Source organism: Podarcis liolepis (genome assembly GCF_965112155.1).
Source record: "Podarcis liolepis genome assembly, chromosome: 3".
NCBI lineage: Eukaryota > Metazoa > Chordata > Lepidosauria > Squamata > Lacertidae > Podarcis > Podarcis liolepis.
The window spans coordinates 117,568,444-117,596,010 of record NC_139557.1 but is presented as its reverse complement, the minus strand read 5'-3'; the positions used below and the strand labels follow the sequence as shown (position 1 = coordinate 117,596,010).

The 27,567-nt window shown below is 42.5% G+C and overlaps 2 long non-coding RNA genes across 2 annotated transcripts in view; both read left to right on the top strand.

Annotated features, from left to right (window-relative positions):
- The window catches only part of LOC310702856, a 960,387-nt gene that overhangs the window by 137,879 nt on the left and 794,941 nt on the right, over positions 1-27,567 (top strand). The gene's annotated exons all lie outside the window — the stretch shown is intronic.
- On the top strand, positions 21,508-26,064 carry LOC310702814. The gene is made up of 3 exons (XR_014523626.1): positions 21,508-21,655; positions 23,464-23,599; positions 25,262-26,064. It is a non-coding gene; the product is annotated as an uncharacterized lncRNA (long non-coding RNA).

Sequence of the window (27,567 nt, the reverse complement as noted above, 5' to 3'; positions counted from 1 at the left end):
TCCAGATACTGAAGCCCTTCGGTGATGTTCAATGTCAGCCTTGTATTGTCTGCCAGACCTGGTTTGTGCCAACTCTATCTTCCCTTTCTCACTTGCCATAACACTCTCATGCAAACTCAAGGTCAGTCTCACGCCTGGTAGATTTGTTTTGAAGAGGAATTTTCCAATGGCTTAGTTACTTAGTGGCTTAATTGTTGTTACAACAAAGTCTCCTCTAGGGGGACACACTTCCAACTTCACTTTGTAACTTTTTAAACAAATATGGTCCATATATGTCCCCCTTGTCCCTTAAAAGCCACAGTTTCAGAGCCCTTAAAAGTTACTTTATAATCAGGAACAGTCTTAAAACAATGTATCTTTCACAGTCTTATTTCAAGAGTCTTTACTTTTGACGAACTGACAGTCCTCCCACTGATCAGCTTCCCTGGCAAAAGCAGTCCGTTCCCAGGGTTTTGAGGCAGCGGATATATCTTTACTTTCCCCTTTTCTTGCAGGTAACTAATGCTCAGTCTTCTCCCCTCCTCTCCTGCAAACAGGAGGGGAACCACTTTTTTCTGATGTTGGAGTTTAAGCCTTTAAATGACGTGTTTCAAAGTTACAGCTTTACAATCTCTTTGCTTTGTTCTGTCTACAATCCGGAAAGGCAGACTTCCTGTTTATACCTTTCCCGTTTCGGTGCCAATTTTTTTAAAAATTTTCCTCCATAAATTGAATAAACCTACTCACGGGTAGTTGCTTTTAGAGTCCAAATATCCAGAAAGAAATCAGCGCTTTCCGACAATGGCCGTGCGGCTTCACTCCACGGAAAGGGTAGTTGACTCTCAGCCCCGTGCCGCTCACCCCGTCCCGTTCCGGAGCCTTAAAAAAGGCTCCTTTGCAGCTTGGGGGGGCGCAAATGGTGCCCGCCGAGTCTTCACGCTCACAGGCTTCACCGCCTGTGATTTTTTAGGGTCCCCGCTTCACCACAGCGGCAAGACCCAGTCCCACGGAGCCGATCCCCTCCGGAGCTCAGAGGGAATCTGCCATTAATCGCTGTCGCTGACCGGAAGTACTATATATGAAAATTGTTCTGGGCACCCTCCAGTTTCTTTGGTGATGTTGGACCAAAGTTTGCTTGCTAAATTTATATCAAAACTTCCCTGAGGTGGCCATCCAGTATTTTGTTTCAGCCAGTCTAATTCACATAACGTTCTCAAGCGCTCTGGCATCATTTTGACTCCATATGCCCCTGAGAAGGCTTTCTTAACATTATTTAACATACATTCAAGAGGTGTATTTTCCCCCTTTGAACCTCCAACTCCCATTGTATGGCCCTGTGAAGTATCCACTCAGTCACTCACACCTGCTTTGTGGGGATCCTTGCCCAGGTGAAGTCGCCTTACTGGGAACCGAAGTAGTACCCACTCCACACTCAGGTCAGCTACAGATTGTACTTTCTCACACATACAATGCGCTAGATACTTCACCACACTCTACCTCCCAATCTTTCCCTTTTCCCTCCACCAGACCACCATCTGATGTACCCAACCACCTAGCGTACTCAGTTCCCCCTTACTGAGACGCAGATGTTTGATCAAGACCCTGCAGAGGATACCATGGAATGCAGGCTTGCAGAAGGTTTTTGTGCATTTGGACGATGCCCCCTTACGACAGAACATATTGGGGGAACATGCCAAGACGAACGTCTACTGTGCTGCAAAAGGTAATGCAACTGTTCTGATCTGCAGCAGTGATCTTGCTGCCAGGAAAACAGGTTTTGGGCACTGCGCCTCCCCACATGGGTCTTAATACAATCATGTTTTCAATTGGACCATTCCAACATTCTTTCCATTCAATCAATCAATCCATTCATCAATCCAACAACTATTCCAACACTCTTTTCATTCATTCATTCCATCCATCCATCCATCCATCCATCCAATCTGTATCCAGCCTTTCCACCAATTTGTCACCAAATGGTGCTCAGGACAGTTAAAAGCAGTAAGAGAGAGAGCAAAGCATACAAGGTAACCATGGAAAACATCATTACCTATCAATAAATCCAATAAAAACAACAGTCAAACAGAATGCAACATATTTACAAATGGTATAAGGTCAGATTATAAGGCCCAAGACATGCCTCAATAATAATAATTTTAAAAATCCCTATCTCTGTACAAACATCTCAAAGCACTTTCTTGATTTAACATGGGGTACTACAGAGGGCACATTGAATGAGATAGCCTATTGTAGCACCCTGCTTGTGGTTAACGCTTAGCTGGAATGAAATATTCAATGCAGCAATAGAGAAATTAAAATAATAATTTATTTGTCATAAATAATAATTTATTTATTTATTTGAGAGACACAGTGGTATATGGTTACCAAAGCTCTGCCCACTCCAGCCCTGATGGCCAGCACTTATATTTCCTCAGCCCAGCCCCCTTGCTCCTCCTTTGGCTGCCTCTGTCCAATCAGCCTGGTTGAAATTCCTATTGGCTGTTTGCTAGAACCAATCATAAAAGATACACCCATTTCCTATTACCTTTTATGGGAGACAAAGAGCTATTTTTCCTTCTATCTATAAATGGCAAACAAGTAGCCATATATCTTACATTTGCCTCAAAAAGGCACCTTAATTACCAGATCACCTTTTGCCCTTCTTGCCCTATTGCCCTCCAAAACAGATGGTTAAAACAGATGCTCATTCTGTCTTAAACAGAGATCAGAGATCTTGGGTTCACATTCTCACACACCATCAATGAAATAAGAATCTAACATAAGAATCTAACATTTCTTACTTTCTAAATCCTTTGCATAATTACCGTATTTTTCGCCCCATAGGACGTACTTTTTCCCCTCCAAAAATGAAGGGGAAATGTGTGTGCGTCCTATGGGGCGAATGCAGGCTTTCGCTGAAGCCTGGAGAGCGAGAGGCATCGGTGCGCACCGACCCCCTCACTCTCCAGGCTTCAGGAAGCTATCCGCAAGCCTTGCAAGCCCGGTGGGAGTTCCCGCGGGCTCACAAGGCTTGCGGGCAGCAGCCTGCAACCCCCGCGAGTGTCTGCAAGCCTTGCACGCCGGGCAGGAGGTCCCACCGGGTGCGAGAGGCTTGGGGTGGCAGCCTGTCTCCTGAAGCACAGGGAGCCCTCTGGAGGGCTCCCCGTGCTTTGGGAGAGTGTCTGCAAGCCTTGTGCGCCTGGCAGGAGGTCCTGCCGGGTGCACGAGGCTTGGGGCGGCAGCCTGTCGCCCGAAGCACAGGGAGCCCTCCAGAGGGCTCCCCGTGCTTCGGGCGAGTGTCTGCAAGCCTTGCGTGCCCAGCAGGAGGTCCCACCAGGTGCGTGAGGCTTGGGGCGGCAGCCTGTCGCCCGAAGCACAGGGAGCCCTCCGGAGGGCTCCTGGTGCTTTGGGCGAGTGTCTGCAAGCCTCGCGCGCCCGGCAGGAGGTCCCGCCGGGTGCACGAGGCTTGGGGCGGTAGCCTGTCTCCCGAAGCACGGGGAGCCCTCCGGAGGGTGCCCCGTGCTTCGGGCAGGTGAGCGCAAGGCTTGGGGTGGCAGCTGGGGGGGGGATAATTTTTTTTTTATTCATTTCCCCCCCAAAAAACGAGGTGCGTCCTATGGGCCGGTGCGCCCTATAGGACGAAAAATACGGTACATTTTGTTGGGAATCAAGCCTTTATCAGGAGAAACTGGCCACTCTCCAGGAGCCAGTCTTGATCTCCTGTTGACTTCACTGTCTGCATTCCCCGGCAGGATACAGGCTAGGTCGCGATAGGCAATCCTTCTCGGCGTGAAAAGAACACCCCCCCTCTTTCCTGCCCCCCCCCAGCAGGGGAAAGAGATAGACAGAAACGTATTTACATGCCTTTATTTCTGTCTTTGCAGCGTTACAAAAATCATGACTGCTCTCTTCAAGCTCCAGCAGTCGAGAGAGAGCAAACACTTCCTGTCCAGCTCATATTACACTCTGAGCTAATTCTGGTGCCCTCTGCACTGTGAATTGACTGTCCCTCTGTTTCCCACGGAACAGTCCTAACATTCCCATTATGTTTTGCTTTCAAGCTACCAGCAGCTCGCGGCTGTATTGCTTCAATATTGTAACACATTTAAGCCAATATATTTCATACATAACATATATAGATTTTTAAAAGAAAAGGAAAGGCCTTTTCAAAGTAAAAAGGAACTTAATAAAAACACTTTCGGTTCACAACCCCTCTTTCCCTAGCCAGCTGCTGTTTCTATTAGCTCTTTGCCCTTTAACCTTATGAAAATGTGGCTCAAGTCTCTAATGGGAGACACATGGTATTATATTTTGTTAAACAATGAATCCTACTATTTACCAACTCTTAATTAGTGCTTTTGCAGCTTGATTGTATTCTGTAGCGTCAGTAACCTAGTAACCTTTGCTCCCAGCCTGTAATTCCCTTTTTACAACTTTGAGAATTTTGGCTCCTGCTATAAATAAATCAGGGGGGCCTTTGTCCAGGAGGATAAACATCTGCCAAAGTCTTTTAGCCAGCTGGTCTTTTGCCTGGCATAAAAACACACAAGCATCTGCATATATATATATATATATATATATATATGCAGGTTTTGGTGTCCTCGGGTGTCTTCCCGTGTAAACACGGGAAGACACCCGAGGACACCAAAACCTGCATTCCTGTACCCGTGAAAATCTACGAAAACAAATATATATATATATATATATATATATATAAGCTCATTTTAAAATACAGATCTTGATCAGATGCCTCATAATACAGATCTTGATCTGATGCCTCACTATTATAATCAAGTCAGCAGACATTTGATTTTTTGCCACCATACGCTTGAATAGTTTGAGCTAAATAGCTTTAACTACCAAAAATGTGGCCTTAAAAATCCGAGGATCCTGTGGTTCGACCTCTAATGCAGTACAAAGAGATGCTGTCAGAACAGGAAATCCAGAAGATCCGAACATGCTTGCAGAATTCTCTGAATTACAGACCGTGCTTTTATTCAAGCTTAGCCCCAGCACTGAATGGTAGAAATGTGAAGAATTGGTTGCTTTTCCCACATACACTTTCCCCTACGCTGCGTCCTCTTTTGGCTTGAGCTTTTCAAGAGTTGCATAATGTTGGATGCTGCTACTATTATGTCATGGTTCCTCTACAATTCTATGATTCTGTCTCCAGTCTGCTGCTGTAAAGGGTTGAAAACATGGCTGGCTGACATATAAACCCCTTGTCACCAACTGTAATCCTTGCAAGTCATTGCCATTCAATTCCCATGTGAAAATGCTCCCTTTTATATACCTGCCAACCAAGTTTTCACTTCACACGTCTGAAAAAGTGGGCTAGAGTCTGTGAAGTCCATTATGCTGCAGTCAATTATAGCTAGTCTCCAAGACTCCAGTTGTTGTTTTTCCTGCAAGAGAGTATAACGTCTACGCCTCTGCAAATTCCTAATTCTAGGAACTCATCAATAGAATCCTATTCATTTGTACCCAGAAGTACAAATGAAGTCTGGACCAGGATGCCTGAAAAACCCCTTACTCCCATCGTCATTACCAATACAGACCACAATTGTGTGAGTCAATAATTAGATAAACTGCCTCAGTTAATATGAGATGGAGCATAACCATTATGTCACTGCTTCCTTTATTCTGTCCCATAAAGAGAGATTAGAATCAAGACAGCTCCTAATTGTAACTTTATAAGTATATCATTGTCTTGAGTGAGGTTGTACGGCTGTAAAGTGTGGGAACTGTAGAGACTTGCCATTTAAGAGTGTATCAGACAAAGTATGACGAGAGTTGGGAATTAATGATCTGTCTTTTCTTTCGGTACACCTAAGAGTCAATGAGCCAAGTAAAGACAATCCAAGACCTCTGATATTCTTCTCTGTCTACTTCTGAAATGGCTGAGATCAGCTTTGGAGTCAAGGGTGAAGAGCTGCTTATCTGAACGGATTTAAGTGCTGGAGAAAATCAACCCCTTCCTCGATTCACACAGTTCTGTACGCAACATTCTGGAAATGAAACAAATTCCCAATAGTTAAGAAAAGGTTAAAAAAAGGGATTTCTCTGCTGTGACATTGAAAACCAATGGTGTTGAAAGATAGATAAGGAAAATATTTTTTAAAAATAATAATAATCTGTTTTTTCTAGATTTATTAAAAGAGTTATGTATTAAAATGGGGAATATTTGTTATAAAAATACATAAAGTAAAATCATATTATCTAGTGCCTTATGATATGCATTATAATATGCATATTTTAAAAGTCTTCTCTTTCATCCACCTTTCGGTTTGGATTGGAGCAAGACTTCCAATCATGCTAGGAGAAGAACAATGGATTGCAATAGTTCTACTCTAAACATGACTAATTATGGTTTTATGTCCATACCTCCCAGTCCCTCTCTTTCTCTGGCACTCTGCAAGTACTATGTGGCATTGCCTTATATCCCATGGTAATTGTGATCCCTGTAGATCACCACAACCTCATATGGATCTTTGGACAGACACACTAGGGTAAAAAGTCTTTGGTTATTGTGAATGCAAACATGCAATATGGGGTGTTTTATTTGCACTGAATAATTATTCTGTGTTTTTTCTCCTGCAAAACCTTAATAAAACAGTACATCTTCAACAGGACAATTTGAAGCATTTATTTTCTTTCTGTCTGTGGATCTACAAATAATGGCTTACTATCTCCATTTCTAATTCGAAATACTTATCCATCTCTTCCCCATTGCCAGTTCTCTCTCTTCGTAATACATAACTTATATGGATTGAAGGTGACTAACCTTTATTAGGCCAATGGCCACATTCATCCATGGCCAACCCTCTGGGGCCCACATTTCAAAGAGAGCATGGCAAGAACTGCTGCTCTGAAGGCTGCCTTCCAAAAGAGTTTCTCAAGCAGTTATTTCTCTCTCTGCCCCCTTCACACACACACCCCTTCCAAGTGTCCCTATTTTCCAGGCACAGTCCCAGATTTACAGAAGCCATGTCCCGCTTTTCCTTAAGATTGTTGCATATTTAGCAGATTAATTGCGCTGCAGAAAGTGTGCTGGGGAGACCACACGTTCAGGAAACAATGAAGAAACGCAAAAATATCATTTGCTTGGCTTTAATTACAAAAAACAAAGTCTTCTTACATTAAATCTATAAGTATGACCCACCCATCAATCCATTCACCAGGGTACTGAGAAAGGTACACGCTGCTCTTTATATACTATACCCAGTTGCTGACACAGCTTAATTAACACAACTTAACAGCATCTGCTATACTGCTTTACAGCTGTAAAACTAGGTCATGATATTTACTCTGGCCTTTAAAGAGATACACATCTTGTGAAACAATAATGAACCTTAATATTTAAACAAACCATTCAACAAAGATGTCCCCATTTTCATTGCAATCTGAAAAATGGTAAAAATCAGGGGTGGACCAAAGGTAGATTAGGAATTACAGGCAGACCCCCTTTATCACTCACAGTAGCTTGGTATGGCTTCTGACTGATGACCTTTTAACAATATAAAAACAAAATCACTTTTCCTCGGACCTGAAATGAGACTCAGGGAAGTGGAGAACTATCATAGTTCCATCTCCCAAATAATGGTATATAAAGATATGGGACTCTGCAGCAATGGTGAAACTAACTTATTATTTAGGAATTGGGATAGCTCAACCTGTAGAGCAAGAGGCTCTTAATATTCAGACTGAGACCTCAAGGTATAGGGTAGTATATAAATTCAATCAATAAGAATAAGAATAAGAATAAGTTTAAGAATAAGAATAATAAATATGAGGGTCATGGATTTGAGCCCCATGTTGGACAAAATGGATTCCTACATTGCATGGTATTAGACTAGATGACACTTGTGGTCCCTTCCAATTATACAATTCCATGAATCCTTGAATTTATGTAATTTATGTAAGATATAAGAACCAAACACAGAGAAATATTTATTTATTTCATTTTTTATTATTTCTTTCTTTCTTTATTTCTGCTTGATTAAGAAATTTGGTTGACCACTCTTAAAGTTATTAATTAGCTATTAGTCTAGCACAAGGCTTTGCAATTTGTTTTTTCTTGCTTCCTTTGTGTCTTTAAGTTTACCAGTTTCATATATGATTGTATTGTTGCTTAATCATCTTTTTATCTTGTGGTATTTTTGCTTTGTAAGAAAGATATATAAAAAACTTACTTCATCACCTGTTATTGGAAACAAAGTTAAAGGCAAAGGAACGGCTAAGGGAGCTGGGCATGTTTAGCCTGGAGAAGAGGAGGTTAAGGGGTGATATGATAGCCATGTTCAAATATATAAAAGGATGTCACCTAGAGGAGGGAGAAAGGTTGTTTTCTGCTGCTCCAGAGAAGCGGACACAGAGCAATGGATCCAAACTACAAGAAAGAAGATTCCACCTAAACATTAGGAAGAACCTCCTGACAGTAAGAGCTGTTCGACAGTGGAATTTGCTGCCAAGGAGTGTGGTGGAGTCTCCTACTTTGGAGGTCTTTAAGCAGAGGCTTGACAACCATATGTCAGGAGTGCTCTGATGGTGTTTCCTGCTTGGCAGGAGGTTGGACTCGATGGCCCTTGTGGACTCTTCCAACTCTATGATTCTATGATTCTATGAATGTTCTCAGATTCAGTATGTTCTTTCATTCTGAAAGTGTTTTTGTGGGTGAATTTGAGTTTCTTGCAAAGAATACATACCAGCCTGAAGTGTGCCTACCACCATTATTATTTTTTAAAAAAGGTATTGTCTGTTGTTTCTCTTATTTTCAGTTCCCAACTGAGCATCTTGCCAATGCCTTATAATAATGATGAAAACCCAATATGTACTTCTGTTCTGTAGAATTCATTGCAGTAACCTAATGTGGGTCTGTCCCTGTTCAGAGAGGAGTGTGGCTAGGTCAGGTCACCAACCAAAGCTGATGGAAGACACTGGGCACTACTAAGGCCACAAGTGACACCTGTGGAGCCAGAAGCACTCCAAGTTGTACACCTGCTGTTTCAGAGGAGAGTGACCTCATCCAGAGCAGGTCCATACCCTGACATCCAGTCTTGGGAATCAGGTATTGAGGAGAAGAATCTGAGCTCAGGAACATCAGTGAATGGCTGATAATACACTTCAAAGCTCTGTATTCGCAAGCGCTGTAGTTTTGTGTAAATATTCAGAGTTTGGTGAATTCACTTGATCCCTGCAGCATCTGATGCACTGATGGCGCCATTGTACAGACCACAGAACTACTTGGAGCAACTCAGGTTGCTTCCCAAAGTGACAGATAGAGATCTGAACCAAATCTTCTAGGCAGGACACTTCCTTCCTTCCTTCCTTCCTTCCTTCCTTCCTTCCTTCCTTCCTTCCTTGCCTGCCTACTTTATTGAGTTCTGCTCTGTTGCAGGAAGAACTGACATCCATGGCGTAAGAACATGTCATTTATTCAGTGGTATGTGCTACATCTTTAGGTGTCCTCTAACACGTTTCAAAATCGGAGAATGTAGTGTGGTTTACCATTGCTGTGTAACGTAAGTATAATGAACGCAACACACCCAAACACACGGTTTCACATGGATGTCATATTTTTGGGACACGGTCAAGGGAGGTAGGGTGTGATTGGGAGTGTCACCTCTGGGGCTGGGGTGGTTGGTAGTGGGAAATGTGCAGGCAGGGTTGGCCTGAGAAATTTTGGGCCCTGAGGCCAAAGACAAAATGGCGCCTCCCAGTCAGGCAAGAAGGGGCAAGTGAAGATCTACACTGGGAACACGGGTGGGAGGAAACCTGCAGTGCCTCCTATTCATCAAGAGGTTGTTGTAGAGGAGGCATTGCAGGGAGCAGCTGTGGAGATGACAGATTATGCCCCAGTTATTCTTCCCACCACATAAGCAGCAACAGACAATATGTTCCTTGTGGCAAGATCTGCTGCCCCTTTGGATCTTGCCACCCAAGGCAGTCACCTCACACCTTGCCTCATGAGTGGCCTGGCCCTGTGTGGTGGTGAGCAAAGTCATACTGGGTCAAGGAGTTAGGCTAGTCCCATCAAAGCCCTTTCTTCCTCTGCTTCAACAAATGTGTTTCAGAATCTGCAGACACAGCTCAGTCGACCCTCTAGCCTGGTAGTGCTGTTGCTAAATGCTAGATCAACCCAGAATAAAGCCTCAAATATCCATTATTTGATTGTGAGTGACAGGGCAGACTACGCAAGTGTAGCAGAAACCTGGCCACCCCCTTCCCTATAGTCAATGTTGATTTCTGTTTTCCAAATATTTCAGTGCTGCCTCTGAGTGATGGGACGACACCTCATCTCTGCTTGTGGAATCAACAATTCCAGCTTTATCACCACCCTTTGCAAGAATGCATTTGGGGCTCTTCAGCCCTCCCACGGATGTCAAAGAGAAAAACAACTACCAGACTTTTAGAAGATATCTGAAGGCAGCCCTGTTTAAGGAAGCTTTTAATGTTTAATAGACTATTGCATTTTAATATTCTGTTGGAAGCCGCCCAGAGTGGCTGTTCCTTTTTATCTAAATGTTGTGGGAGGAAATTATTCCACGACGTGCCGTAATATATTCTCTTGCTAAAGCTTAGAAGGCTTACTACTCAGATAGCAAGAGGCTGAACACAATGCTGTGCCATGTTTGCAGAAATGAGGGCACATGATCTACCTGCTTGGCTTTCAAATATCCATCAGGGCAACCATGTGGGTGGATGTAGCATCCTCAGGGAAGCCACACAGGATAGCATCTCCCATTACCACATCAGCATATAAATATATAGATATGCAGATGACACAACATTGATGGCAGAAAGTGAGGAGGAAATAAAGAACCTTTTATTGAGGGTGAAAGAGGAGAGTACAAAATATGGTTTGACGCTCAACATCAAAAAATCGAAGATCATGGCCACTGGTCCCATCACCTCCTGGAAAATAGAAGGGAAAGAAATGGAGGCAGTGAGAGATTTTACTTTCTTGGGCTCCATGATCACTGCAGATGGTGACAGCAGCCACGAAATTAAAAGACACCTGCTTCTTGGGAGAAAAGCAATGACAAACCTAGACAGCATCTTAAAAAGCAGAGACATCACCTTGTCAGCAAAGGTCCGTATAGTTAAATCTATGGTTATCCCAGCAGTGATGTATGGAAGTGAGAGTTGGACCATAAAGAAGGCTGATCACCGAAGAATTGATGCTTTTGAATTATGGTGCTGGAGGAGACTCTTGAGAGTCCCATGGACTTTAAGAAGATCAAACGTATCCATTCTTAAGGAAATCAGCCCTGAGTGCTCACTGGAAGGACAGATCCTGAAGCTGAGACTCCAATACTTTGGCCACCTCATGAGAAGAGAAGACTCCCTGGAAAAGAACCTGATGTTGGGAAAGATGGAAGGCACAAGGAGAAGGGAACGACAGAGGACGAGATGGTTGGATGGTGTTCTCAAAGCTACCAGCATGAGTTTGACCAAATTGCGGGAGGCAGTGGAAGACAGGAGTGCCTGGCGTGCTCTGGTCCATGGGGTCACGAAGAGTCGGACACGACTAAACGACTAAACAACAACAACATACATACATACATATATTGAGGGCACAAGGAGAAGGGGACGACAGAGGACGAAATAGTTGGACAGTGTGGATAAGACTCCAGTAACACAGGCCACTGGACCTCTAATTAAATAAGAACAGATAATATGGAATCAAGGACACATGAAAAGGGGTATTGTGTCAATTATAAGTCAGGAGCTTTTAAGTATAACTACTGGCCATTTAGAGAGCCTTAAGGCTACAATGGAAAAGGATCCCAATACTAATATTGAAGATTCCATATAGAACAGTATTTGGTCACCTAAACAGTTCAAACCTACATCTGCATATGTATGTGAAGGCTCTCTGAAAGTTATACCCAAATAGCTTTGTATGCCAGTTCAAATTTCACACACAAACTCTGAGTCTTCCCAACTTTGTTGGAGGTTTGCTCCGAAGAAGATGAAGAAGAAGAAGAAGAAGAAGAAGAAGAAGAAGAAGAAGAAGAAGAAGATTTTATTTATACTCCAACCTCCCTGGCCAAGAACGGGCTTAGGGTGGACTTCCGGTCGGCGCCAGCGCTAATGGCGGTCCTCTTTCCGAGCTCCGGAAAAGGACTGCCCTGCGAGTTCGGGTCTGTCCCGCTACGGCAAGCGGGGGACCCCTAAAATCACCGGCGCGAAAGCCGGTGAACGAGGAGATTCGGTGGGCACCAGGAGCGCCCCCCCTTTACCGCAGAAAGAGCCTTTTTAAAGGCTCTGGAACGACATCGGGGGAGCGCGGTGCTGAGAATCGCTACCCAGCCCGCAGGGTGAAGCTGCGTCGCTATTAGTGGAGAGCGCCGATTCCTTCCTGTAAATTTCGGACAGAAAAAACCCGTGAGTAAAACGGAACGTCTATTTGTAACTAAATTCTGGAAATTTGGCTGAAAACGGGGAAGTGAAAAATTAAGGAAGCCTGCCTTCCCCCGACTGCATGAAAGTGAAAGCAACGAAACTGTAAAGCTGCATTCGTATGGGACATTGCTTTTGATTAACTAAACCTGACATCTGGACTTTAGATCTCCCCTCTAGCTAGCAGGGCAGAGGGGAGGCAAGAGAGACATTAGTAACTGCATGATTTATTTAAAAGAAAAACTCTCTGCTGTCTCAATAACCTGAAACGGTCTGCCTAGCAAGACAATAGGACACTGAACTGACTTCCTCCTGTGAAAGTTACATTGTGACACAAGTTTTTGCACTGTTTGGCTACAGTATACCAGAGCAGGCTGAGACAGTATCTATTGGGAATCTGTGGCAACTTTTATTTACAAGCCTCCTGCTATACTTGTTTTAAACTTTCCTTCCTTTGTTCTACGTATTTGGATATTTTCTTTGCCTTTGTACTCGGACTTTGCCTTTGTATCCGGACATTTTGATTTGCTCCCCCTAGAGGGTAAAGCAAAAACTGACACAGCTCAAGACAGTGGAACTTTCCATCGGGAAACAGTTCCCGTGGGAAACGACCTTGACATGAGTGGTTCACAAGAAGAGGTAGTCACAAGAGCTAAGACTAGACAACAACAACAGTACCAGCAGCAGCAGCAGCAGCAACAGCAACTAAAGAAAAGAGGCTCGATCACAGGCGCAACCCCAGCAGGACCTTCAGGAACAACAGGACAATAAAAAGTGACAACGGTCTCCATGGATGCTGTGACACAAGCCTTACTTAAGATAAACCAATCCCTGGAGACTTTAACAAAACAGACTTCAGAAAATACACAAAAACTAACAGAAATATCAGCAAGATTAGACCAGAACACAGAATCTATAAATAAATTGGTCGAGGAAAATTCTACTACACGTAAAATTGCGGAAGAAGCTAGAGCTATTGCTGGAGAGACTCAAGAGAACCTAGAACCGATCGTTAAAAAGGTGCATGAACATGACGCAACTCTGGCTCTGTGGGAATTACAGAGAAAAGAGAGGAATTTGAAATTGAGATTAATTCCAGAGAACGAAGGTGACAACCTCGTGGAGTTTCTAACACAAGAGTTTGCTGACTGTTGGGAAGACTTGCAGGAAGACGAATTTAAAATCGCAACAGCGTTTAGACTGGGTAAAAAACAGAATAGAAAGACTCCGAGAGACTGTTTGATTACACTTAGATCCAAGGAAGAAAGAGACAAAATATTAAGACTACACTTTGAAAAGGCCTTGCAATTTGGAAATTCAGCTGTACAGATTTTTAAAGACATTCCTAAATACATCCTCGATCTGAGAGCTTTATACAAGGATTTGGTTTATCTGTTAAAGAAGAACACTATACTTTTCAGGTGGGAATTTCCACAGGGATTGTCCTTCGATTACAAGGAGAAGAAGGTGAAAATAAAGACTATACAAGATAAAGAGAAATTTTTGGAAAGAAATCGAGAGGACCTACAGAAGGGAACTGTGGACCCACTTGCAGAACAGAGGAGAGCAATAGATATTTTGAATCTTTCATTTGGACACAAACCACCACCATCAGAGGAAGAGCAACAACTTGGAGCTGTTGGAGGAGTGTTAGAAAAATAACAAGATGGCCCTGCAATTCCTTAGTTGGAATTGTAATGGCCTCAACATGCCTTTGAGGAGACGACAAGTTTTTCATATTCTGAACAGAGAACAACTGGACTTGATATGCCTACAAGAGACCCATATAACCAGAGCTCATAGGAGATTACTTATAAATAAAAGACTAGGACAAGAATTTATCTCATCAGACAAAGTTAAAAAAAGAGGAGTTGTGATCTATGTAAAAGAGAAGTGGGCCCCAAAAATGATGTTTAAAGATGAACAAGGAAGATATTTGGCAGTTGAGATACAAGTACAAGGACAAAAATTTCTGATAGTTGGAATCTATGCACCAAATGAAGGTAAAGCAGAATTTTTTAAGAAACTTCATGAAACCCTGACGGACTATTTGGATTACAATATGATAATTATGGGGGACATGAATGGTGTGGTCTCCACTAAGATGGACAAGGCACAAAGACTGACAGTTACCAAGGAAGGAAGACTCCCTAAGTCTTTCTTTGAAATGACGGAAAATATGGACTTAATAGACATATGGAGAACAAGGAACCCTCTTGAGAGAGAGGGAACCTTTTTCTCCCAAGCAATGACGACCTGGACCAGAATCGACCAAATCTGGATCACTAGTGGGATGGCTCCGAAGATCAAGAAGGTAGAAATCTGCCCAAAAACCTGCTCTGACCATAACGCCGTGAAAATGGAAATGAAACTTACAACAACTGGTCAATTTAGATGGAGGATGAATGACACCCTCTTTCGAGATAAGGAGATCCTTATGAAGGCCCAAAAAACTTTAAAGGACTATTTTGAAATAAATTTAAGGGCCGATGTGGAAAAAAGAGTGATCTGGGATGCAAGTAAAGCTGTGATGCGGGGTTTTTTGATCCAACAAAATTCAATAAAGAGGAGGAAACAGAATGAGAAAAAGGAAATTTTTTTGGAAAAGATCGAGGAAGGAGAGAAAAAATTAAGAGCAAAACCAAAGTCCCAGGAGATTTTGAGAGAGATTAAGTTATACCAAGCACAATATATGGAATTGATGAACCAAGAGATTGAATGGAAGATAAAGCAAATGAGACAAAGGACATTTGAATCGGCAGACAAATGTGGTAAACTTCTGGCATGGCAATTGAAGAAAAGACAGAAATTGAATACAGTTACAAGCCTAGAAGTGGAGGGAAAGAATATATCTAAACCCAATGAGATTAGAAATTGCTTTTTGAGTTATTTCAAAAAACTTTATGCCCAAGGACTACAAAATGAAGAAGATATAGATAAATTCCTCGATAAATATGGATTACAAAAAATCTCTCATCAAGTAGGATGGATCTGAACCAGAGAATAACAGAACAAGAGATAGAGGGTGCCATTCAGAATATGCAACTGGGCAAATCTCCAGGACCAGATGGATTGACTTCCAGATATTACAAATCTTTGAAGGAGTGGTTAATTCAACCATTAAAGGAAGTTTGCAACGAGATCTTAGAAGGAAAGAAGGCACCTGAATCGTGGAAAGAAGCATATATCTCACTCATACCAAAGACAGAGACTGAAAAGACTCAACTACCGCCCAATATCATTACTTAATGTGGATTACAAAATTTTTGCAGACATTTTGGCAAAAAGATTTTAAAAAGTGTTGATGGAAAAGATTCATAAGAACCAAGCAGGCTTTCTCCCAAAAAGACACCTAGCAGATAATGTAAGGAACATAATAGATATTTTGGAGAAGTTAGAGGTGGATATAAACTCTAAAGCAGTGTTGATTTTTGTGGACGCGGAGAAAGCCTTTGACAATATTTCTTGGAGTTTTATGAAAAAGAATCTTCATGGGATGGGGGTAGGCCAAGGTTTTGAGAATGGTATGGGTGCAATATACTCTGAACAAAAAGCTAAGTTGATTGTAAATAATGTAATAACTGAGGAACTTAAGATTGAAAAAGGAACACGACAGGGGTGCCCAATTTCCCCATTGCTTTTTATTTCGGTTCTGGGGGTGTTGCTGAATATGATTAGAAATGACCAGCAGGTCAAAGGTGTACAGGTCGGAGCTAAACATTACAAGTTAAGAGCATTTGCAGATGACCTAGTATTGACATTGCAAGAGCCAAACACTAGTACAAAAAAGGTGTTAGAAATAATCCAAGAGTTTGGCCAGGTAGCTGGATTTAAGTTGAATAAACAAAAAACTAAAGTTTTAGGAAAAAACCTAACAGATATGGAGAAGGAGAAATTCCAAGAGGAGACAGGGTTGACGGTGGTTAAGAAGGTGAAATACCTAGGGGTTTATTTGACATCTAAAAATTTGAATTTGTATAAGGAAGGGGCCGCGCGTGGCGTTGCCTCCCCCCCCCCGCGGCCCACACGCCCCCGCAGGCGACGGGGGGCAGCTAGAGGGGCCCCCGTGCCACCACCCAACACCCTGGTGCATCAGGGCCCACCTAAGGAAAAGGATCCCCTTTTGAAGGGGTATCCTGAAGTCCATTACCCCCCCCCGTTATCCCTTGGGATCCCTCTAGTGGGGGGGGGCAAAGGCCCCAGGCTTACCTTTTGGAGCGAGGAAGTCCAGCAGAAGCTCTGGAGCCAAGTGAGGATTTCTAGGTAAGATCCTCCCTCTATTGTGTGGGCAGGTAATCCCTCCCCTACCTGGCCTGGTCTCCTTGGCAACTCTTCCCCCAGGTGGGATTGGACAACTGACTGAGGTAGGTGGAGACCTCCAGGTATCCCACCTGAGGGAAGGCAAAGCCAAGCCTATGCTGTTGGAGCCGCTCCAGATCTAGGGGCTGCACGCGTCCACGCAAAGGGCGCCCCCCGTTTTAAGCGGGGAGCGGTCATTATGAAAAATGTTGGTCAGAAATTAAAAAAGATCTAGAAATATGGTCAAAGTTGAAATTATCAATGTTAGGCCGAATTGCAGTAATTAAGATGAATGTATTGCCTAGAATGTTATTTTTGTTTCAAACCTTGCAGATTCTTGACAAGATGGAATGTTTTAAGAGGTGGCAGAAAGATATTTCGAAGTTTGTCTGGCAGGGCAAAAAACCCAGAATAAAATTTAAAATATTGACAGATGCCAAAGAAAGAGGGGGATTTGCCCTGCCGGACTTAAAATTGTACTATGAAGCAGCAGCGTTCTGCTGGCTGAAAGAGTGGATGCTCCTCGAGAACACTGACATTTTGGATTTGGAAGGTTTCAATAATGCATTTGGTTGGCATGCATATCTATGGTATGATAAAATTAAGCTGCATAGGGCCTTTAAAAACCACATTGTTAGAAAGGCATTGTTTAATGTTTGGATAAGATACAAAGATCTGTTGGAAAACAAAACCCCTAGATGGGTGTCTCCTGTGGAGGCTAAGGCAGTGAAGAAACTCAATATGGAGGTCGGATGGCCGAAGTATTGGGAAATCTTGGAACAAGAGGGAGATAAACTGAAATTACAAAGTCATGAGAAAATGAAACATAAAGTACAAAATTGGTTTCAATATCGTCAAATAATGGAGTTTTTCAAACAGGATAGGGAAATTGGCTTTCAAGTGGAAAAATCAAAATTAGAGACTGAATTGTTAGAACCCAATACTAAGAATTTATCAAGAATGTATAACTTGTTGCTGAAATGGAATATACAAGATGAAACAGTTAAATCGGCCATGATTAAGTGGGCACAGGACATTGGTCATAACATTATGTCTGCTGACTGGGAGTGGTTGTGGAACACCGGTATTAAATTCACGGCATGTAATGCCTTAAAGGAAAACATTATGAAAATGACTTACAGGTGGTACATGACCCCAGTCAAGCTAGCAAAGATCTACCATTTGCCTGATAACAAGTGTTGGAAATGTAAAGAGACTGAAGGTACCTTTTACCACCTTTGGTGGACATGCCCGAAGATTAAGGCTTTCTGGGAAATGATATATAATGAAATGAAAAAGGTACTTAAATGTACTTTTCTTAAAAAACCAGAGGCCTTTCTCCTGGGCATTGTCGGCCAATTGGTGTCAAAGAAGGACAGAATTTTTTTTTATGTATGCTACAACAGCAGCAAGAATACTCATCGCAAAGTATTGGAATACACAAGATCTACCCACTCTGGAAGAATGGCAGATGAAAGTGATGGACTATATGACATTGGCCGAGATGACAGGCAGAATCCGTGATCAGGGAAAAGAGACGGCGGAAGAAGAATGGAGAAAATTCAAAAGTTATCTTAAGGACTACTATAAACTTGATGAATGCTAGAATGTCGAGGTTTTTAGGAAAAAAAGGGATACAGTGACATAAGATTAGATTACAGAAAAGATTAAGATGACAGAGGTTGGAAAGGAATATTTAGAAGTTGCTTAAAAATTGTGGACATTGGGATGCAGGAAGGGGGGGTATGGGGGAGTCCTGGAAAAGAGGTTTATGAAAAAATGCTATGAAACTATACGTGTTTGTATGTCTTTTTAGTTGTTTGTTTGTCTTTAAAAATTTGTAAAATCAATAAAAATTTTATATATATAAAAAAAAGAACGGGCTTAGGGTGGCTAACACCAAATATAAAATACAGTAAAAACATTTTAAACAACAAACAAACAAACAAACAGTTGATTAAAATATAGGTTAAAATACAGCTTAAAATACAGCCTCGTTTTTGTGGTAGCCCATAAATCAATATCATAAGGGGAGAAAATGTCAAATATTTACCAGAGCCAACTATCCATGCTGGTCTTACATAGGCCAGCAAAAAGAGCCGAAGGAAAATTTATATACAAAATCCCATATTAGGGGTTCAATCAAATAATAATAATAATAATGGGGGGGGGGGGTTCAGACTGAGTCCAGCCCAAAGGCCAGGCGGAACAGCTCCATCTTGCAGGCCCTGCGGAAAGATGTCAAATCCCGCAGGGCCCTGATCTCCTGCGGTAGGGCATTCCACCAGGCCGGGGCCATGGCTGAAAAGGCGCTGGCCCTAGTTGAGACCAATCTAATCTCCTTGCGGCTCGAGAACTCCAAGGTGTTGTTATTTATGGACCTTAAGGTCCTCCACGGGGCATAGCAGGAGAGGCAGTTCCATAGATACGAGGGTCCTAGGCCACATAGGGCTTTAAAGGTCAAAAACAGCACCTTGAACCTGACCGTGTACTCCACCGGGAGCCAGTGCAGCTGGTAAAGCACTGGATGAATATGAAGGCACTTTTCTTTCCATTTCTTGTTGGAATGCCCACTGGTCTCAGCTTTTTGGATGGAAGTGTTTGCAGAAATATCATAGAGTTGGAAGGGACCCTAAGGGTTATCTAGTCCAACCCCCTGCAATGCATCCATGACAGATGACCATCCAACCTCTGCTCATCTCCTTTCTTATAACTTGAAGCCATTGGTTGTGAAGCCATCACAAACATTTAAAGCTGAAATGGAGGCATGCCCACAATTAGCACTATTCATATATAAGGTGATACTCTAAAATGACTCTTTTCTAAGAAAGATCTGCCTCTGGAAATGTAGTATAAGAACTTAGTGGAACCCTGCAATTGCTGAACAGATAACTCACGAGATTTGTGTAATGGAAGGTACAAAATGAGCAGAACAAGCTTATGAAATTTGGTAGGTTTACTGATTGCTATCATGCCCGAGAGAGGTATTTTGCACTGGAACCTGATTTATCAGGAAGTATGGTATAAAGAGTATTGCCCTTTATTTACTCAGGTATGTCAAAATCAGCACCATTGTTGAATTAAGTATTTGGCAAGAGTAGGATTTTTCACATGGGGGGGGGGGGTTGAGTTACCTAGTGAAAGTCTCAACCTGGTCAATCATTGCTTTATCAGTTTCTGCCAATTCCTGTTCAGCTGTACAGTCTCAAGGTTGAAAGTGAGGTCACCTGGCTCTGGAGCTTGAGCCAATATGTAACAGGGTATCGGGGTGTGAGTCACAGCATGCCTCACTTTCCCATTTCAGTATATTGTATTTGTGAAAGGGCTGGCATGGGCTGCCATTTCACATAACTAGTGGGGTAGAAGAGCTGAAAATAAAATTCCATCTAGCAACCAATGTGCCCCTTGGGCTTCAGATACTACATGGGTTGATGAGCCTAAAAAGCCAGAAACACAAATTTTCACAGCTCCTCTAGCCTCTTAGTTTGGCCAGAATCAAGTACCATATATTTTCAGAGTTAACACTAAATACATTACTTCTGGTAAATGAACCACCATAGCCTCTAGAGGGCCATGAAAATTTCTGTCCCAGGCTTTTTAGACTGGTCTAACCATGTACAGTCATATCTCATGTTATGTTTGCTTCAGGTTCCAGCTTTTGCCGCTCGTGCATGCACAGATGCACAAAATGACATCACACGCATGTGCATAAGTGGCGAATTGTGACCCGCAGACGCAGGTTGCATTCTGCTCATATTGCAAACGGGCCTCCGGAACGGATCCCGTTCGCAGCCAGAGGTACCACTGTACTATCTGAAACCAAAGAGTCACATTGGCTGCCAGATGTGAAATAAATTGGAATTATTTTCAGCTCTCCTACCCCACTAAACTGAGAAGCATTTACTTGTTGCAGGGAATAAATGAAGAGGGTGAGAACCATATTGACTATCTTGATTGACCAACCAACCACCATTTCCCTTTTCATCTGAACTGGGAAACAACAGTTACCACTTTCAGAACAGGCCAGGAATTCAAATTCATTTCCAACCACGCATTAATATCTCGGCCTGTTCCAAAATTGGAGACCACAGTCCCAGAAGCTACATATCAGATGGAACACTTCACAAGGTTATGAATACCCGCTGTGCTGTTTGGAAACCAGTAATGATGGAAAATAGTGAACAAACAAACATCAGTTTATTATTTATATTTATCAGATAAATTACCACCCTTAATTGCTCTGAAATGGTGTAGGAAGATGGTGGGGTGGGGTGGGCTAACTCTTAAGAAAACCAGGGAAAAGAAGGAGGAAATGAACAGGAAAGATCTCCACATGAAAGAATAGGGCAGCATCAGAAGGCATTGGGAAAGACCCAAAATGAGACTGGGGTCCACTGCTTGCCTGTTTGTGCCGTAGAAACCAAAACAGCTCCAATTGGGGCTTGGTTAATTATGGAAAATATATGCAGCTCCCCATCAGGCAGCCTTTATTGCAAAAAAGAAATTATAGAAATGGACTTTGGGGTTTATGGAAACTGTGTTATGTTGGCTCAAGACCTGCATTGCTTAAAACCCACAACCCTTTAGGGGATTAGCTCACTCTCAGGTGGAAAATCTTACCTCAGTCACTTGGCTGTTTGCCACAGTTGAGAGTAGTAAAGGTGTTGTGTGGGTGCCAACGGAAGGACATTGCAATTTTTGTGTGTCACTGACCTCTGTGGTCAGAAAGGGCAATGGAGATTCTTTTGTACATAGTCAGATGTTCCCAAACTTCACCTTGTTCCGGAAATACTGTTTTGCAATTTTCCAAAAACCTTATATATATATGGTCTCCTTTTTCATAAAGGACCTCATCTGGGCTTCAAATCATCTTCTCACTACACTGCCAAAGCGAGATAGCATCAAGCCTCAGCCATGAAGATCCTTTACCTTCTCTTTGCTGTCTTCTTAGTCTTCGTCCAAATAATTCCAGGTAAGAGATGGGTGGACAATTCCAAGGTACAGAGTCCAACAGTAGGTTTAGAGGTGATTCTATAAACTGGGCAGCATGGAGTCATTCAGTTGTGAATTACACTGTATTTAATAAATGTTTTTTTCCATGTAAGTGTGCCTACAAAAGTAGAGAGCTACCACTCACTTCCTTGCAGCTGCAGGAACTGCAATCCTCAGATAAATTGGCTTACTGAGCCCATGTCAGTCCAGCTTGTACAATGTTATTTATGCAACGGCTGTATATTTGCAAAGCTAAACAGGGTCCAGTATGGTTTCAAATTGGATTGGGGGGGGGGGCTACATGTTGACATTCCTGCATTACAGAGGGTTAGGCGAGATGACAGTAAGTGTAGTTCTACAGTGGAACGGTCTTCCTCTGGAAGTTGTGGACTCTCCTTCTTTGGAGGTTTTAAGTAGAGGTTGGATGGCCATCTGTCCTAGATGCTTTAGCTCAGATTCCTGCATTTCAGGGGATTGAACTAGATGACCCTTGTGGTCTCTATCCAACTCTACAATTCTTTGATTTTTATGGTCCATGAGGTCCATTCCAACTCTACAATTTGACGAATCACTGATTGTATGTAAGCAAACCCCCATAAAAGGATACGGTTGCTAGAGACTTCCCCCAACAAAGGGACCTCAGATGTCCCTTTTGACACCTTCCAAGGCCACCAGTCCACCCACTTCCATTATTATCATTATTAACTGAGGATATTTGTGTGTGCTTTCTTTGGTTGAAGAGGCTGCATTTGGTTGTGTGCGAGGTTAGCATGGTCCAGTGAAGGCATCAGACTGGCTACGCACAGGGATTCATTAGTGAGGTTGAAGGGCTGGGGACCCGTCCTGCTGTCCCCTTGAACTCCAGAGAAAGCAGGAAAGTGGTCCTAAGGCCTTGGCAAATTGCAGGTGTAATAATAAGCAGTGCTTCCAATGATTTACAGGGTCTTAACATATCAATTGAGCTCCCGTTGCTCAGTCCCAGTTCCTGCCAACCTAGCCATTTGAAAGCACACCAAAAAGTGCAATTAGATAAATAGGTACCAGTCTAGCAGTGAGGTAAATGGTGTTTCCATGCACTACTCTGGTTTCACCAGAAGCGGCTTGGTCATTCTGGCCACATGACCCGGAAAAACTGTCTGCGGACAAATGCCGGCTCCCTTGGCCTTTAAAGCGAGATGAGCACCGCAACTTCAGAGTTGTCTGCGACTGGACTTAACTGCCAGAGGTCCTTTACCTTTACCTTTTTTAACATATCAATAACATTAATGTCCTATATACTTACAGAGGTCATCCCCCTGTGCATCCTTATTATTAGTATTAATAATAATAACAATATCTTGGGGGGGCCACATAAAATCATGGAAAGGAAGAGTGGAATGAAGTACCCCGGCACAGGGCATGGCCTCCTTCTGGAATCTTGAGCAGGAGCCAACCCACAATGCAACATTTTGTTGCAGGTCTCACTCAATTGGTAATTTATTAGCAGCAGCGCTGAGGGCAGGGGAAACAACCTTTCTTCCTTTTAAGAGCATTAACAAGCCATGATCACAATTAAAAAAGAAAGAAAGCAAAACAGGAACATAAGTGCCTCCAGCACTAAAGTGTTTTGCATAGCTCAGGAGAGGGCAAGCTTCTTTCGCTGTGGAAGGACGAGGGTGTGAGACTAGGTATTGCAGGCCAGTAGCATTCACAAAAAAGTTTTCTGCTCTGCCCCCTGCATCTCCCCTACTCAGCTCCTACAAGCCAACTCAGGAGGTTCTTTCCCTTTCTCTTTTTTTATTGTAATAGGAAGAGCTGGATATCCTGCAGATGATACCATGGAATGCAGGCTTGCACGAGGTTTCTGTAAATCTGGACAATGCCCTCGTAGGACAGAACATACTGGGGGAACATGCCAAGATGGACGTCTACTGTGCTGCAAAAGGTAATGCAACTGTCACCAGGATGATGTTGGGCAGTGTGGTGGCAAGGTTAGCAGAGTTGAGGCATACAGCTGGGGGCATCAGATTGGCTCCACCAGTGTGCCTGGACGACCCCAACCTTTCCACTGCCGTGCCATCCCCTCTGGCTTTCCGGATCTGCAGCAGTGATCTTGCTGCCAGGAAACCAGGTTTTGGGCCATACGCCTTCCCACATGGGTCTTAATACAATCATGTTTTCAATTGGACCATTCCAACATTCTTTTCTTTCAATCCATCCATCCATCCATCCATCCATCAATCAATATCTGTATCCTGCCTTTCTACCAATTTGTCACCAAATTATGCTCAGGACAGCTATAAGCAGTGAGAGAGAGAACAAAGCATACAAGGGAACCATGGAAAACATCATTACCTATCAATAAATCCAATAAAAAAAACAGTCAAACAGAATGCAACATATTTATAAATGGTATAAGGTCAGATTATAAGGCCGAAGACATGCCTGAATATTAATAATAAAAATCCCTATCTCTATACAAACATCTCAAAGCACTTTTCTTGATTTAACATGGGGTACTACAGAGGGCACATTGAATGAGATAGCCTATTACTATCAAGTCAGCAGACATTTGATTTTTTGCCACCATACGCTTGAATAGTTTGTGCTCAATAACTTTAACTACCAAACATTTGGCCTTAAAAATCAGAGCATCCTGTGGCTCGACCTCTAATGAAGTACAAAGAGATGCTGTCAGAACAGGAAATTCAGAGTGTCCGAACATGCTTGCAGAATTCTCTGAATCACAGACAGTGCTTTTATTCAAGCTTAGCCCCAGCAAATGAGCACTGAATGGTAGAAATGTGAAGAATTGGTTGCTTTCCCCACATACACTTTCCCCTATGCTGGGTCCTCTTTTGGCTTGAGCTTTTCAAGAGTTACATAATGTTGGATGCTGCTACTATTATGTCATGGTTCTTCTACAATTCTATGATTCTGTCTCCAGTCTGCTGCTGTAAAGGGTTGAAAACGTGGCTGTCTGACATATAAACCCCTTGTCGCCAACTGTAATCTTTGCAACTCATTGCCATTCAATTCCCACGTGAAAATGTTCCCTTTTAATTACCGGTACCTGCCAACCAAGTTTTCACTTCACACATCTGAAAAAGTGGGCTAGAGTCTGTGAAGTCCATTATGCTGCAGTCAATTATAGCTAGCCTCCAAGACCCCAGTTGTTGTTTTTCCTGCAAGAGACTATAATGTCTACCCCTCTGCAAATTCCTAATTCTAGGAACTCATCAATAGAATCCTATTCATTTGTACCCAGAAGTACAAATGAAGTCTGGACTAGGATGCCTGAAAAACTCCTTACTCCCATCGTCATTACCAATACAGACCACAATTGTGTGAGTCAATAATTAGATAAACTGCCTCAGTTAATATGAGATGGAGCATAACCATTACGTCACTGCCTCGTTTATTTTGTCCCATAAGGAGAGATTAGAATCAAGACAGCTCCTAATTGTAACTTTATCAGTATATCATTGTCTTGGGTTAGGTTGTACAGCTGTAGAGTGTGGGAACTGTAGAGACTTGCCATTTAAGAGTGTATCAGACAAAGTATGACCAGAGTTGGATATTAATTATCTGTTTTTGCTTTTGGTAGTCCTTGGAGTCAATGAGCCAAGTACAGAAAATGCAAGACCTCTGATATTCTTCTCTGTCTACTTCTGAAATGACTGAGATCAGCTTTGGAGTCAAGGGTGAAGAGCTGCTTATCTGAACTGCAAAGGATTAAATGCTGGAGAAAATCGACCCCTTCCTCGATTCACACAGTTCTGTACGCAACATTCTGGAAATGAAACAAATTCCCAATAGTTAAGAAAAGGTTAAAAAAAAGGGATTTCTCTGCTGTGACATTGAAAACCAATGGTGTTGAAAGATGGATAAGGAAAATATTTTTTAATAATAATAATAATCTGTTTTTCTAGATTTATTAAAAGTTATGTATGAAATTGGGGAATATTTGTTATAAAAATACATAAAGTGAAATGGATTATCTATTGCCTTATGATATGCTTTATAACATGCATATTTTAAAAGTCTTCTCTTTCATGCACCTTTTGGTTTGGATTGGAGCAAGACTTCCAATCATGCTAGGAGAAGAACAATGGATTGTAATAGGTCTACTCGAAACATCACTAATTATGATTTTATGTCCTTACCTCCCAGTCCCTCTCTTTCTCTGGCACTCTGCAAGTACTATGTGGCATTGCCTTATATCCCATGTTAATTGTGATCCCTGTAGATCACCACAACCTCATATGGATCTTTGGACAGACACACTAGGGTAAAAAGTCTTTGGTTATTGTGAATTCAAACATGCAATATGGTGTGTGTTATTTGCACTGATTGATCATTCTGTGTTTTTTCTCCTGCAAAACCTTAATAAAAAAAGTTCATCCTCAACAGGACAATTTGAAGCATTTATTTACTTTCTGTCTGTGGATCCACAAATAATGGCTTACTCTCTCAGTTTCTAATTCAAAACACTTATCCATCTCTTCCCCGTTGCCAGTTCTCTCTCTTCGTAATACATAACTTATATGGATTGAAGGTGACTAACCTTTATCAAGCCAATGGCCACATTGATCCATGGCCAGCCCTCTGAGGCCCACATTTCAAAGGGAGCATGGCAAGAAATGCTGCTCTGAAGGCTGCCTTCCAAAAGAGTTTCTCCAGCAGTTATTTCTCTCTCCCTCTCCCTCTCCACCCCCCTCTCACACACCACCCTTCCAAGTGTCCCTATTTTCCAGGGAGGGTCTCAGATTTACAGAAGCCATCCCAGAATGTCCAGCTGCAGAAAGCGTGCTGGGGAGACCACACGTTCAGTAAACAATGAAGAAATGCAAACATATATTTTGCTTGGCTTTGCTTACAAAACCAAAAAGTCTTCTTACATTAGATCTATAAGTATGATCAATCCACTCACCAGGGTACTGAGAGAGGTACATACTGCTCTTTATATACTATATACCCAATTGCTGACACAGTTTAATTAACACAACTTAACAGCATCTGCTATACTGCTTCACAGCTGTAAAACTAGGTCATGATATTTACTCTGGCCTTTAAAGAGATACACATCTTGTGAAACAATAATGAACCTTAATATTTAAATAAACCATTCAACAAAGACGTCCCCATTTTCATTGGTGAAATATTGGAGGGTATAGTAGGATGCCCCTATTTTCATCAGTGACAGGTTGGAGGGTGTGGAGTTATGTGACCCACTGAACCAAGGAGACAAGAAATTAGATAACCTTTGGAAGACATATGAAGGCAGCCGTGTATAGGGAAGGTTTTACTATACAGTGGTACATCTGGATGCGAATGGGATCTGTTCCAGATCCCCATTCGCATCCTGGGCAGAATGCAACCTGTGTCTGCGCATCTGCGCATGCACAGGTTGTGATTCACAGCTTCTATGCGTAACGTTATTTTGAGTGTCTGCACATGCGCAAGCGGCGAAACCTAGAAGTAACCCATCCCGTTACTTCCAGGCTGCTGCGGAATGCAACTTGAAAACGCTCAATCTGAAGTGACTTTAACCCGAAGTATGACTGTATGTTTTATTATAATCCACATTTTAAAAATGTGTAAATCAGATCAACCAAAGGCCTGGTTAAAAAGGAACATTTTCGTCTGGCGCCTAAAGGTATATAATGAAGGCACCAGGCAAACTTCCCTTCCACAGATGGGGAGCCACTGCATAGAAGGCCCGTTCTCATGTTGCCACCCTCCAGACCTCTCAAGGAGGAGGCACACACAGAAGGGCCTCAGAAGATGATCTCAGGATCTGGGTAGGTTCATATGGAAAGAGGCGGTCCTTGAGGTATTGTGGTCCTGAGCCGTTTAAGGCTTCATAGGTCAAAACCAGTACCTTGAATCAGGCCTGGAAACTAATTGGTA